This window comes from Sander lucioperca, chromosome 4 (assembly GCF_008315115.2).
Source record: "Sander lucioperca isolate FBNREF2018 chromosome 4, SLUC_FBN_1.2, whole genome shotgun sequence".
Classification (NCBI taxonomy): Eukaryota; Metazoa; Chordata; class Actinopteri; order Perciformes; family Percidae; genus Sander; species Sander lucioperca.
Window position 1 is genome coordinate 5,537,517 of NC_050176.1, and position 15,430 is coordinate 5,552,946.

Consider the following 15,430-nt stretch of genomic DNA (forward strand, 5'->3'; position numbering starts at 1 on the left):
TAACGTCAACTAACGTTCGCAAACGCCCTAACAAAACAAATTTTTTCGTAATGCTAAATAGGGCTTTTGGCTGTGTAAATATCTAATGTTAGCAAAAGAAAATATAAATGAATTATACAAACAGCTTTTCATCCATCCACACGACGTTGGCATTGATGCTGCGGATAATGTGCTATGTTATGTTATGTTATAGAGAATCTGAAACATGGGAATGTCCCAAAACCCACCACGAAACACTAAAATCGAATCACAAGTGTAACAATTTTTTCCTTGGTCAGTGTCATTCAGTCATATGTGTGCATGCGTGCGTGCGTGCGCGCACGATATGAGGAAAATATCTAATTGCGATTATTTTTGACTGATATTGCGATTGTGATATGATTCACGATATTGGAGGGAATGATCGTTTTTGTATCATTATTGTCACTTTCATTGAAAATGATTAACATTGAAAGAAATTAAAATGATTATAGTGTGATTTTTGTGAGGAGCTGTACCAAGCAAAGATTGTTTTCTTTAGTCTGTACGATAGGATTTGTAGGCCGGGACGTCTCTGCAGCACCACAATACTTCATTCAGAATAGTTTGACACATATTTTGCCACTAACAAATATTGCGCCCCCCTGCGATTTGGATATTGCACTAGTCCATATTGCGATTTCGATACAATTGCGATTAATTGTGCAGCCCTACTGTGTGTGTGTGTGTGTGTGTGTGTGTGTGTGTGTGTGTGTGTGTGTGTGTGTGTGTGTGTGAGAGCCTCAGCTGCAAGTAAACAAAGGCAAATCTGAGCATGCACCCCTCCCTCACAGAACCACAGACAAGCCTGTAGGAGTCACATGTTTCTCCTGTATTTTTGTTTATGGTCTCATTTATATTATTATTATTATTATTATTATTATTATTATTATATTATGCACTGATATTGTAGGTGGTTTGAGGGGAAGTGATAACAGTATATATTGGTTTGCTTCACCTGTTCACCTGGGTTTTGGGTTTTGACAGAGAGGGATGAAAACTTTCTGTTGACCACACTAACCCACTAACCCACTTATTTGATTCACAAAGTAACTTTACATTTGGTAACTACAGTACTAGTTTTATTTTATTGGAGGAATAAATACTGAAACTGGATCTTCAGCGCTTCACAGTGTGTTATTAATCTCTCAGTCTTTAGTCCCTCGCGGCAGCACTTTTTTGGACTGCTTACAGCCACAACAAAGCCCCCTGGCTCTGCAGCACAGAGACTGTTCAAAAACACAGACAAACATTTATGAAGACATTAAAATGGTATGAACTAGCATACAGTATAAAAGATTTTACAGACACAGTTAAATGTCAAGACATGCAAACGCGTTAATGAATTATCCGGTTCAAAAAGAGACACAGTAGGAGACCCCCGCCCCCACATACATACACAGACTTCATTGTGTTTTGCATAATAATAATAATAAAAGAGAGCGACAGCAGGACTTCATTAAGCATTGTGGCATTGTTTTTAAAGCCCACTCTAATGGTGGGATCCTAGTTTTGTCCCAGTGGGTGTCACGCTAGCTGTGAGGCGGTGCTGTCCTTTAGCAGTGCTAATGAATAGCTTCAGTGTTTGACGGCAGTGAACACAGACATGGGAGTTGTTATTGGCACTTCTTCAGTATCATTAAAACATTATATTTAGCTTTGATTAATGATCAATTTTCTAATTTATTTTTCTTATTAGTGGCTTACAACTGATCCAGCCTTAGTAAAGGTTTTACTAACCACTAATTCACAAGTAATTAGGCTTTACAAACCCTTTATAATTGGTGTCTACAGTATTTAGAAAGTGGCACTAATTAAAGCAGTAGTTCAACATTTTAGGAAATGTCCTTGTTGGCTCAATTGCCGAGAGTTAGACGAGAAGATTGACGTCCATCCCATCACACACTCAGCAAGAAAGCCAATAAGTACTTCTCCTTAAATGGTGAACAATTCCTTTAATGTTTATTTAAAGGCGGACTGCACACACAAGGACAATGTTACTAGTTTCCAGCACTAATGTAATCTATTAGCAAACATTATAATAGAAAAGCAAAGGCTCTTTTAATTTCATTTATACTTTTTATTGATCCCCAGTGGGGGAATTACAATTTACACTGTTTGTTAGATATCACTACACACAGGCCTGAAATATACACACACATGCTCAGGACCTATTCATGCACAAATGGGGTACGGTATCTTGCTCAAGAGCACCTTGGCGGTGCCCAGGAGGTGAACTGGCAACCCTCCAGCTACCAATCCACACTCTGTACTTTGGTCCGTACAACATTATTTGACTGTTGATGGCACACTATGATAAGACTTTCAACCAATCAGCGATCAGTCCTCAGTTGGCAGCATATTATACTTTACGTCAGTGGTATCACACGCAGATTTGTGTGGTGTAATGTTTGCTGCACATGCTACATAGACCGATGGTCTATTTTCATGGAAAGCTGTGACACTAATGCATAAATTACCTAAGAAATATTTAATATTATATATATATATTCAACAGAAAATGCTGAACTGCCAGGCTTTAAGGTACCACATCACACCATGGCCTCTGTACTAGGGGTGGAACGGTACATGTATTCGTACTGAACCGAAATGGTACGGGCGTCTCGGTTCGGTACATGAATTTACACGGAGAATACACGGTAATAAAATAAATAAAACTCGCGTGCAAATGAATTAATGTAATGTGGAACTACTGTTACATACACGTTTCTTAGGGACACCTAATCTGTAGCCCCACCTTAGCTCTGAAGCTCCCAAGCTCCGCCTACATGTCGAGTCGGTCCAGTGAGTCCTTATATAGACTATATGTCAATGAGTGAGTCCACACGAAGCAAACTAGTCCCTTCCATATACAACCAAACACGGACGTAGCTGTATCCCTTCTTGCCTTGACCACAAATGGCTTCCAGGCCCATTTGCTTCGCTGTTTGCTCCGCTGTTAGCTCCGCCGTTAACTTCGCTGTTTGCTGCTAGCTCCGCTGTTAGCGTGTGAAGCTAGTGCCACAATTAGCCAACTGCTCTGTGTAACCGAAGCTGCTCTTTTAACACCCCTGCTCTGTGCATTCACATATGAGAGCAGTGCTTGTCTCTCTTATCACACTACTAGCTGATTGTCTTATTTTGTTTACAAGTTCCAGATGGAGTCTGGAGATGATGTGGGCTAGCCTACTTATTGTTTACTGTTTACATCTTACTTTATACGCTTCAGGCTGTTGCAGCTAGCTCAGGGGAGAGACTGGATGACACTAGATGGTACAGCCTGAGACATGCACAATGAAAAAAACTGCCTTCTGCATTTTTGTTATGCTTTTCCCTCCATTGTACCGAACCGTGATGTCTGAACCGAACCGTGACTTCAGTGTACCGTTCCACCCCTACTCTGTACTGTAGGTATTATCAACTTTAAGGTTCTTCATGGCCTAGCTCCTGGCTTTGTTTCAGACCTCATGAGCCTGTCTGTAGTTTGTCTGTTCCAGAGTCCAGGTTTAAAACTACAGCAGACGAAAACTTTGCAGTGACAGCACCACAGCTCAGGAACAACGTACCTAAGAAAATAAGGCTGGCTTTAATCAGTTTTAAAATGTCTTCTTAGGGCGCCTAGGTAGCTCACCTGGTAGAGTGTGCGCCCATAGAGGTTCACTCCTCGACACAGCGGCCGCGGTGCATGTCATTCCCCCTCTCTCTCCCCTTTTAATGAATTCAGATGTCCTATAAAAATAAAGGCCTAAAATAATATAAAAAAGGGCTTCAGAGCTCCATTCAGAAGAGTGAGCTGCAGGCAGCTGCAGAAAAGAACTCCCACACGTGGGTCATGTTATTGCCCTGAGGCAAACCAGATGATGGTGTGTGTGTGTGTGTGTGTGTGTGTGTGTGTGTGTGTGTGTGTGTGTGTGTGTGTGTGTGTGTGTGTGTATGTGTGTGTGTGTGTGTGTGTGTGTGTGTGTGTGTGTGTGTGTGTGTGTGTATGTGCGTGTCCACAGGACAGAAGGAGGGATGAAAGGCGTGTATTTGATTTGAATACACTGACTTTGGCTATTTACTTTACTTACTTAAAGCAGCAAGGCTATTCCTTAAAAACAGCTCCACACATATGTATATGTGTGTGTGTGTGTGTGTGTGTGTGTGTGTGTGTGTGTGTGCATGCTTATGTGCGTGCAGCAGAATTTAGGTCAGCGGTTCTCTGTAAGTTCAGCTGAACCGACTGCCCCATGTTGTGCTGGTTAGAGAAGGAATCTACACACTCATGGCTTTTTTTCACTCAAGGACAGAAGGTTAGGATTACTTCCATTTTTTCCATGAAATGTTTATGAACTGTCTGTCAGTCGAACACCCTCCTGACCACCAGCCTAACCTCTAATCACAGCTTTAGGAGTCTTGCAGTAGCAACATGCAAACGCTTAAAATCACCGTCAAACAAATCAAATTTCGTATATAATAGCAGTGCCACTGGAATAAATCATGGTGAGAAACAGGCACCAGCACCGCCCAGCCCCAACTTTCCACCATAAAGGTCAACCGAGAAAAGCCTGGGCTGTTGTCTCTGGGCTACTCCCCTTTAAATTAGTACCAGGACTGTGGATCCAGCCCAGGGAGGAGGTGGGAAATGTCTCCACATAACTTTTATTTTTGAGATTTAAAAGGCTGATAGGGTGGGAGCTTCCAAAAAGGACAGAAAATAGTCTGATTACCAAGATTATACCAGCGCTTGTTATTGTTGAGTCATAGAGGAGATATGAAAGACAAGCAAAGGGTAAACACACAACGGTAAGTGGATTTAAATGACTTTGGCCCAAGCCTGGCTGTAACTGAGACTGGATAACCAACCAGGCAACATGCCCTGCGGCCCCAGACCCTCCCTGTGAATATGCACCACTAAAGCACAAAATCAACTAAATGTAGGGCTGTGCTCCACTAAAGAAATTCTTAGTCAACTAACACTCTTTTGATTTTATTTTTCGACTAATAGATTAGTCGATTTAATCGTCAGATCTGTGCGCTTTAAAGCTACAGTGTGTGGTTTCTGCCACCCCCATGAGGAATTCTAAGTAATGACAACAAAACTGTCGGCACGTTCACATGATACAAGCCTACGTGATCGTGCATGCGCCCCCACCCCTCTTCCATACAGTTGCTAGTAGCCAAGGAGGACACGGATGATTAAATAAACATGATGGACTCTTCAGAAGAGGTCATTATCTTCACTTGAGTTTCTACGCGGGAAAGTCACCGGACGACACAATCTTCTGAACATAGCCATACTGAGAAATCCAGAGAGAGTTGTGTGGAGCTGATAGTCTTAATTAGCTTTGTATCAACTCATTTGGCAATGGCTTGAATGTAACGGACGTTTATTAATATCAAAAAGTTACGCACTAAAGCTTTAAGTGGCCGTTAGGTCTAGAAAAGCGCAATATAAATGCAGTACATTTACCGTCTGTAAAACTGAGTTTCTCCACAAAGAATCATGCAAAAGCACCACTTTAAATCTTTTGTTTACCAGAAATGTGCCCATAACTTTCTTGGAAATAAATAAATTCAGCATGACAAAGCAGTAAAAATGACAAATAGAGGTAGATCTTGAAAAAATATCCTGGATGCTGCACATTAAAGATGGTTTATAACCTATTTCCCAAGTTGCAACTCCTATACAGGTAGCTGGAAATGACATATCTCTGCAGTGGCTGTTTATGGTAAAGGCAACATAGGCAATTGCATAGCGCACAGAAAGAAAAATCGCTTGGCACTCTCTATACGTACCTCCTGCTCAGAGGCACAGCTAATGATTCACAGAAATCACAGATCGATAAATCCAGAAACCACAGAAAAAAACAAATGCCTTTTTTAGCTTCAGATCTTTCCATATAATCATGTTTTGATGCATTCTTCATTATCAAAAGTAATCCAGTGATTGTTGTTTGTTTCCGTGGTTACAGAGCAAACAGGAACTGATAGCAGATAATGCAGCATGGCGCAAATGCCAAACTGTAAACAAATTGGCAAAAAAACAGGGCTCAAGGGGTAGCCTGAAGCAAACTCACAGACTCCATGGTTACATCAAATATCCTCTAGACTAAAGACAGCGCCAATGGTATGAAACGGTACATAAGGGATGTTATGTGATGATAGTATGTGGCTATACCTGTCTTAAAAATGTCCATCCATCCATCCATCTTTGTCCGCTTATCCAGTATCAGGTCGCAGGGGGAGCAGCTCCAGCAGGGGACCCCAAACTTCCCTTTCCCGAGCCACATTAACCAGCTCAAACTGGGGGATCCCGAGGCGTTCCCAGGCCAGGTTGGAGATATAATCCCTCCACCTAGTCCTGGGTCTTCCCCGAAGCCTCCTCCCAGCTGGACGTGCCTGGAACACCTCCCTAGGGAGGCGTCCAGGGGGCATCCTTACCAGATGCCCGAACCACCTCAACTGGCTCCTTTCGACGCGAAGGAGCAGCGGCTCTACTCCGAGCTCCTCACAATGACTGTGCTTCTCACCCTATCTCTAAGGGAGACACCAGCCACCCTCCTGAGGAAACCCATTTTGGCCGCTTGTACCCTGGATCTCGTTCTTTCGGTCATGACCCAGCTTTCATGACCATAGGTGAGGGTAGGAACGAAAACGGAACTTAAAAATGTGTTCAACCTAAATGTAAGGAATGCCCATGACTGCACTGGTGGAGCTGTCTGTGTCTGTCCTTGTCTTATGTGTGTGTATTTTGTTATTTTATATGAGTTGTGTCGTGAAATGAGTTTTTGTCTTACAATTTTTATTTTTTATTGTTTATGATGTTGTTATGTATATTTATCATTGTATTGCCACATTTTCAAGTGAGTTGTAAGGACCTCAGGAAGAATAGCAACTGCAATGCAGGAGCTAATGAGGATCCTAAATAGACAAAAACAAACACTTCCTGTCTCCTAAAGGGGCGTGGCCTTGTTTGAACGTGTAGTGAAAGTCGTGTGGATGGATCAAAAGTTGTATTCAAATCATTTATTAATATGTTCTTTTGCTAACAGTAGATATTTACACAGCTAAAAGACTATAGCATCACGGAGATTAGTTTTATAAGGGCGTTCACGAACGTTAGCTGACGTTAGCTTCTCTGTGTTGCCAGATCTCGCGAGAGTTTGGTCCTGAGACAGAAACAGGTCTCAAACTAAGTTAATTTTCTCCTGATGTGTGCGTCTGAAAAATGCCATTTTAGTGTCAGAATGTACTGGAGATATGTGGCTTGTGAAAAATGGGTCCAATATATACTTTGGTGAATATGGGGCGAAAGAATCGCTCATAATCTGTGTTCACGTTCACTTCTTCCGTTGGAATCAATACACTCAGGACCTGCCGCTGGTCTCCTAAAGAGGCGTGGCTGTGGCGGAGCCCACTTGACACAGATACAGGAAACTACTCTGAGTTGGGGCGTCTCGGTTCTAAACAGTCTCTGGTTAAGCCCTAGCCTAGAAATCTAGACGCACCCTAGCGGCAGCAAATTTAATTTGCAGCCAGGGGGGGTCTAGGCACTCTCTGTTGACTTGCCAGCTGGAAAAACCAAACTCTAGTCAGGCCAATCACATCGTGTATAGAGTCGGTGGGCGGGCTTATGGCTGCTGCTGCTGGGAACAGCGGTCTTCTGGAAGACTTGGAGTTAAGCTTTTCTTTGAGAAAAGAACAAAGAACGGCACTGAAGTCATTCTTAAAAAAGGAAGATGTGTTCGGAGTTTTGCCGACCGGATACGGCAAAAGTTTAATCTATCAACTAGCTCTGCTACCTTCTTCGTTGCTTTGCCTGGTTGTAGCGCTATCCTATTGCGTGCAGAGGGAATATGAAAGACAACTGTTTATCTATTTATCTGTTTATTTATATTTTTATGTTACAAAATGGCAGAGTTTTAGAGGGAGCCTCAACGACCGCCTGAAAGCACGGTAACGTTATATGGTGGCGCGAGATAGAGAGTGACTGAAGAGAGGGAGAGCCCAGTGGCGTTAGAACAAAGCAGGGAATCAGAGAAATAAAACGCGTTTTCGCCGATTCATCACTGGAAATTCAGCTGTAACGTTATCCACATTCATATTTACACGAACCAAATGATATATCCAATTACAAAAGCCTAAAAGTCGGAAGTTAGGACGGAAGTGCAAAAAGTGGTTGCTATGGAGATGATACACCGTCTCGTCTCATCTCATTGGTGTGAACTGGCAGGTTTCAGAACGCTGCAGACCAGCTTGTTGCAAGAAGTTGCAAATTTCAACTCTCCTTGTCGCGAATCTTTGGTCTGAACTGTGCTATACATTATACTGCCTGCTTGCATCCCCCAAAGCATAATGGGAATTGTAGTTTCAAAACTTAACACTAGTGCTGTCCATCGATTAAAATATTTAATTGCAATTAATTGCATGATTGTCCATACTTAACTCGCGATTAATCACAAATTAATCGCACATTTTTTTAATCTGTTCTAAATGTACTTTATAGGGATATTTTTTCAAGTTTTTAATGCTCAAGTAGTATTTGAGACTGGACGTACTTCGGTGGTAACTCCGTTTACATCAACAGTACATGCAAATAACTTTAGTCTTGTGGAGAGAACCATCTGGAAGGGCTTTGAAACTCAACTTGCCATTCAAAAGACCCATTTCTTCATCGATTTCTGCTCAAGGAGCTTTGTTTCTGCTAGCCATCCACAATGTTACTGCTGGATCGCTTCCTGGTATCCCAAACTACGGGGCAGCCCGAGGCCCAAATCACCCAATGCACGTGGGTGAAGCGTGCATCAAAAAAATGTGGGCGTTAACTTGTTATTATCATGTTAATTTTGACAGCCCTACTTAAAACTAGGGCTGGGTACCGAATTCAATACTTTTTAGGCACAGATGGAAAAACATGCAGCATGCTTCTACCAAGATCTAATAATGCTGGTGATCAAATGGATTTTATAAAATTGGTATTGAAAAAAATATCATTCAGGAACTGGTATCAAAGTCACGATATTAGTATCGAACGATACCCAGCCCTACTTAAAGCTTTAGTGCATATCTTTTTTATATTAATGAACGTCTGTTCCATTCAAGCCATTGCCAAATGAGTTGCTACAAAGCTAATTAAGACTATCAGCTCCACACAACTCTCTCTGGATTTCTCAGTATGGCTATGTTCAGAAGATTGTGTTGTCCGGCGACTTTCACGCGTAGAAACTACTACTACTAAAAGATAATGACCTCTTCTGAAGAGTCCATCATGTTTATTTAATCATCCGTGTCCTCCTTGGCTACTAGTAACTGTGTGGAGGAGGGGTGGGGGTAGTGCGCCATCACAGAAGGCTTGTATCATGTGGACGCGCCAACAGTTTTGTTGTCATTACTTAGAATTCCTCATGGGAGCGAGATAAACTACGCACTATAGCTTTAAAACATGTTCATTCAAAATAGAAGTGAGAAAATGATACAAACATATGAGAAAAATCCATGAATATTAGCTATTTTCATTTTTGCAGCTCATTTTAGCCCAAGGGCCCCATATGTGGTAAATCTGGCATTGTCTGCAACTAACCCACACCCTAAATCCTGACATGTGGCAAGGATGACAGAAGCCATATTGTCCAATTACACTATTAATTTCAATAAGGCATTTGGCAGATACATAGCTCACCGACATGGTCTGAATTAACGCTAAACCGAGTGTTTGATTTCATGCCCTGCTGCAGGATTACAGCAGACACCAGTGTTGCTCCTGTGAAAGCATTCAGTGTTAACATCCCCCACAGGGACAGTTTACTCTTACACCAGTAACCTGAGTAGCTGCTTCCTTGTCCAGCCAAGATGACATCACTTCTCATAAACCTGGGAAGTTCTCGGTTCTGCCTTGAACGTTGAGAGAGAAGTGGTTTGATGGAGTTTACTTTAAAACATACGTTTATAAAAATCACAGAAAGCCCAGACGTTTAAAGCAGAAAGATCTGAAACATCCCACTAGGACGATAAAATAAATAGCACCTAAATGAAAGCAGACGGCAACAGTAAATGTCTTTTCATGTCACTGTGGACAAAAAACACTATCAGCTGTTAAGGGCCGTCCACACCAAGAACGATAACTATAAACATAACTAGAACTATGAAGATGTGAGCATCCACACTGCTGAGCAACAATGTTCTGCAAACAGCGACGTCAAGCACGCACTGCACGCTCCAGCTGATAATACATACAGTACAGCAGACATTCCAACGTACGATAACAGGGATGTCTGTAGTAATATCCTACATATTTGTGAATTTGGGTACATTTTATGATGTCAGATCTGTGTTGAGCACCGAAACAAAAACATGATCGTAGCCCCACCGAAGGGAAAAGTCACAACCACTAACCACCTGTGTGAAACAAATGTCTCCACAGTGTCTCTCTCCGCCATGCCATCGTTGTAAACTCAGATGGATTTTGATTGGCTGTCAGTGTTTCTATCGTTCACCAAATTGCTTTGAAAGTGATCCCAACAATATCCTTCTCCGCTGTCGTTGTCGTTATAGTTGTGGTGTGGACTCCACCATCCACTTCAGTTAGGACGATTTTTAAAATTATAGATTTATAGTTATCGTTATAGTTCTCGTTCTTGGTGTGGACGGCCCTTTACTCCCTTACTGCTGAATAATTTCCACAAGGCAGCATGTAACATGGCTCTTTGTGCCAGGAATCTTTGGTTTTGCAGATAAACTAATCTCTCTAACAGATTCCAAAGCAGCTTAAATGAGGAAATTGGCCCCTTTATTACATCGATAAACTTCCAACTCACTGCTCATTTAGAAGGAACAGAGAGGGATAAGAACTGAGCTGCAGGAGAGTATGTTGTGTTCTGTCCGGTTCAGACGGGTATTACATACTTCTGAAGGGAAAACGATCCCCTATCAGTGATCAGTGAAAGGTAATGGGGAGATGCTGCAACATGTTGTGTTCTTATAACTTAGGGCCCTGATAGTGGAGTAATATCTGGGAAATAACCAAGTAAGGGACTGTATGTATTTTTGCTGAAGGGAGGATAGCCTGAAATTTTGGGAGAGCAGGGGATGGTATTTTATTGATGCATTTATTTTCAGCACATATTTCTTTTATAATTTAGGTTGGGGTGCATCTTGTAATTATTTATGCTTTGCCTATTTTAGTTATAATTATGAAAGCAATTGTATAACATGTGGGAGGGTCTTGTAATACTTAAAATATAACAGATGTAAATGATCTACACACACACACACACAATTTTTTGTACAGTCCCTAAATTGATATAAAACTGCAGTAAAGGTCTGGGGGTTTTAGAGACACATGGAAGTCGTATTACCAGGAGAAAATACTTTGAAGTCCCTGTCTAAAATGTGTGTGATGTATAGCCATGCACCTGTATGTACTTTTAGGAGAAGCTTTATATAGTCAGAAAATGCTTGAGGTATTTGGGCCTAATAAGTAGCACAGTCTTACTTGACCTTACTGAACTTTAAAAAAATGCTGCTGCCATGTGCAGGTTCAGCAATGCTTCTGCAGAACTAGTGGAGCCACCATTTAAGCAAGCACCATTAAATAAATAAATACACTTGCTACAGATAAGAGGGGTATAACTTTCCATCTGTATAACTCAACATGCAGAAAACTCCCAAAGCTTCCAGGTTCATGACCAGGGCCGGCCCGTAGCATAGGCCGTATAGGCAAGTGCTAAGGGCGCCATCCATCCATATAGGGGCGCCACGGGCACTCCAAAGCCCACACAACAACATAACTACATAGCCTATATCAGGCCCTATTTTCTGGGTTGCCTAGAGACGCAGCATTGTTTCTTTAATACTGTTTGTGTTTTTTTCTTCAATTCTTTTTTAAAATAAAGTATTGAGTACAGAAGATAGTCTACCACACACTGCTCTTGTTCAGCTCCACAATATTTTGGAAAATACAAATGTTTCGGTCTCTCTGGACCTACGTCAAGAGTGTATGTTTCTAAAATAAAAACGACCTTAAAGACATAAAGCTTTCTTCGTGAGTGTATGATCACAATGATTGGGGGTGGAATTGGCTGCGATGCAAAGGGGCACCAGCAAAAATCTTGCCTAGGGCACCAAATTGGTCAGGGCCGGCCCTGTCTGCCGACTCTCCACACGTAGCAACTGAAAGCAAAACTGAGTTTGGTTTTATGAAAGTTTCCTCATACCAGACATTTTTATTCATCTGTATGTTGCTGTAGGCCTACATTCTCCTTATATCAAGCTATCAAAACAATATGCTATGATCCATTACATGGAGTAGAATTAAGAATTTGCAGCTTTTCCAACGTTTTGTAGGCCCTGCAGAGTCACTATGGATTATAAAATCAGTATATTCCACTTTCCTACAATTCCAGAATGAACAGTAACATTTCTTCTAACCAGGTATTCCACTGCGTGCACTATACAGACAGACAACAGAAACCCTGCAGAAAACTTTCATCAAAGTTGGAGTCAGTACAAACACTTCCTGACATTCCTGCTGGTTAAAACCACAAATGGTGGTCAAGAGTCAACCAGTTTACATCTGCAGAAAGACTACTTTTACTCACCTTAAAGTTGTTTCCTTTTAGTACAGTAAATCAGTGTTCTGGTGTTAAGTCTGGTTATGCTCCGCGGGGAAACGTCATGGCCGCTGCGTTGCGTCGTTTTGTTCGGTTTTCGAGTGACACCGAGGAACCTCACTGTCCCCGGACCCGGTCGGTAACATGGTTTACTGTCGGACAGAGACAGTGAGACCGGGACTGGGTCTCAGCAGCACCGAGCTGTGACAGACCCAGAGGAGGAGAGCAGCGGTAATATGACGCCTCTGCCTGATTGGCTGAGGATGTAATGACGATGTTTACCTTGACTTTACATTTTGTCATTAAAGTCAAATGTCGACACTAAAAAAATGTGATTAGCATTTTTGTGTTGTCACTGTTCATAAGCAATTAGGCTAACTATTATATGCATGCCCTATTATTACAGTTGCCACATAGAAAAAAATAGATGGGAGTGGTGGAATCACTAACTAGCTAAAGTTAGTTTAGCTAAAACTAGCTGACGTTAAAGTTAGTTTAGCTAAAACTGGCTAAAGTAGCCCTATAGCTAACCTATTATTGCGTAGAAAGTTTGATAATAGGCATACTGTAGAAATGTTACAGAAATGCACAGTATGTTAAATAGCCTATATAAAGCCTAAATAAAATAATTGTATTATATGAAATAAATATTGATATAGGCCTACCTGTTAGCCTAATTGATTGGTTGATGAACTAAAGTAAAAAAATAAAATTACAATTAGGGCTGAAGTGTAAGACATTAAATTATGTCTTATGTGTATAAGTTGTAGCCAATGGCTTTATCAATGGTAAATATAAGCAATTATAGCCATAGATGTATTTGGTCACTTGGGGTCAGAAAAAGCAGAAATAGCTGCCTGCCTGCAGTGGTGTTGGCAGCAAAGAGGGTGAATCAAAACAGTTATTGCTGGGCTGGCAGTAAAACCAAAACAAAGCTGAATCATGCTAACATGCCTTTTATGGAAACTGCTGAGATGATTCATAATTATAGTGGGTTCATCGTTATGGTCAAATGACCCATTGTTGATGAAAATATTGATAGGTCCAGTTTTGGGTCACCATATTGTGAAGAATCCCAATGGTTGGTGTTTCTTCTCCTTCAGCATGGCACTTGTTTTGTCTCTTTAGATCCTCAAGAAGAGCCTGCAATGTTGTCAACTGATCTATTAGACATTAGTATTAACACTCTATAAATGATGCCTTATTAGAAAGTATTACTGAATATTTGAAGAATGTTATAGTAAACACGTCAGACTTGATCTACTTTATCGCAGGCGCCCCATGATTGTCAGAATGTTACAGGCAAAGTGATCTTAAAATGATAACTGGCACTGTAAATTTGAGCTGCAAAGATTAATAGATTAGTTGCCAACTATTTTGATAATCGACTAGTCTATATCCACGACGTTCCCCTTCCGGGATTGCCCCGTTGCCGCCTGAAATTCCGCAGTATGTCCTTTTTTTCAACCGGATTTCTGGTACCGAATGCTTCCTTTGTGTTGGAATTTTAAACTCTGATGGATTTATGAGGACTATGGTTAACTGCACCTCAGATCTCTGCAGGGTAAATCCAGACAGCTAGCTAGACTATCTGTCCAATCTGAGTTTTCTGTTGCATGACTAAAACAACTTTTGAACGTACACATGTTCCACCAAAACAAGTTCCTTCCCGAGACTATTTTGCAGAGGCGCCGGGGCTCCGTGCAGTGCTTAGCGCCGGCCGTGACGATTGTGATTGGTTAAAAGAAAAGCCAATAAACCAGAGCACGTTTTTCTCCCTCTCCCGGAATGCTGTGTGGACTAGCCAGACCCTCCACCGCAGCGCTGTGGAGGAGGGTCTGGCAAAGCAAGACTAATAATCAATTAATCAGTTTGAGGCATTTTCTGTCAAAATAAGGAAGTGAATGATGAAGTGGTCAGTCCAGCAAACAGCTCATAAAGACTTGGTAAAGGGATTTGTGTATGTAAATCAGTTTATTGCAGGAAGACCACTGGGAACAAGGCCAACATCTTCATCTCTCTGTGTCTCAGAGCTCTGCCCAGTGGTCCTCATCAACAAAAGTGAGGATTTACAAACAATTCCAAAGACATGAGCATAAAACAATGTTAATTAGCTGAAAACTAAATGTTGTAGGCCTACATTCTAAATACAGTATACATCTTCAAATATAACTGCTCATCAGAAGTCATTCCAACATCTGTGTTTCTAATAGCATATCCATCTCTGATATGTACAGCATAATCAAGACAGTGCCTTTTTAGAACTTGGAAAATGCATATAAATTACACACAAAATAATCGGAATTATGAAAGAGGCATGCAAACCGACCAGTATTTAATATCTCTAGGTAGCCTACCTGAAAAAAAATACCCAAACCACTTTCTACTGAGTGTGTAAAATAACAGCCATCTCTGAAGATGTCACACAGCTCTACATCGCCCTCTTGTGGCTGCCGGAGGAGCATCAACACCTACAATGCAGAGGATGCTTTCAATTAATCAGCAACTCTAATAACATGAGAATTCTCAAAAAAATAAAGTAAAATAATAGTACATTTCTTCCACATTTAGTTTGAACACATGCTGAAACACATGCTTTTTTTGGCTCAAAGACAAGCAGGAGAATGGCCACAAGCGTTGGTTTTGAAGCCTTAAATACAAGGGATGGCACGAGAGTTAAAGCACTGTGATTTAAGAAACAACTTGTTGTGATAGTTCAAAGGGTGGTTTGCCATCAGGACGCACTTCCTTTTTATCTGGAAGGGAATCTTTCACATCCGTGATTCATCACTAATTTAACACGCGAGGGGTAGGGCTGGGTA

At 41.3% G+C, this 15,430-nt stretch overlaps 1 protein-coding gene across 3 annotated transcripts in view; it reads right to left on the minus strand.

Annotated features, from left to right (window-relative positions):
- The window catches only part of LOC116039681 (ras and Rab interactor 2), a 55,098-nt gene extending 42,097 nt beyond the window's left edge, over positions 1–13,001 (minus strand). For 2 of the 3 annotated variants that reach the window (XM_036000739.1, XM_031284647.2), the window contains exon 1: positions 12,597–12,999. The gene's annotated coding sequence lies outside the window, so the exon portion shown is untranslated. Of the gene's footprint in view, positions 1–12,596 lie in introns of all 3 variants that reach the window. The other variant, XM_036000740.1, reaches the window with a different exon arrangement.
- Positions 13,002–15,430: the final 2,429 nt, after the last annotated feature.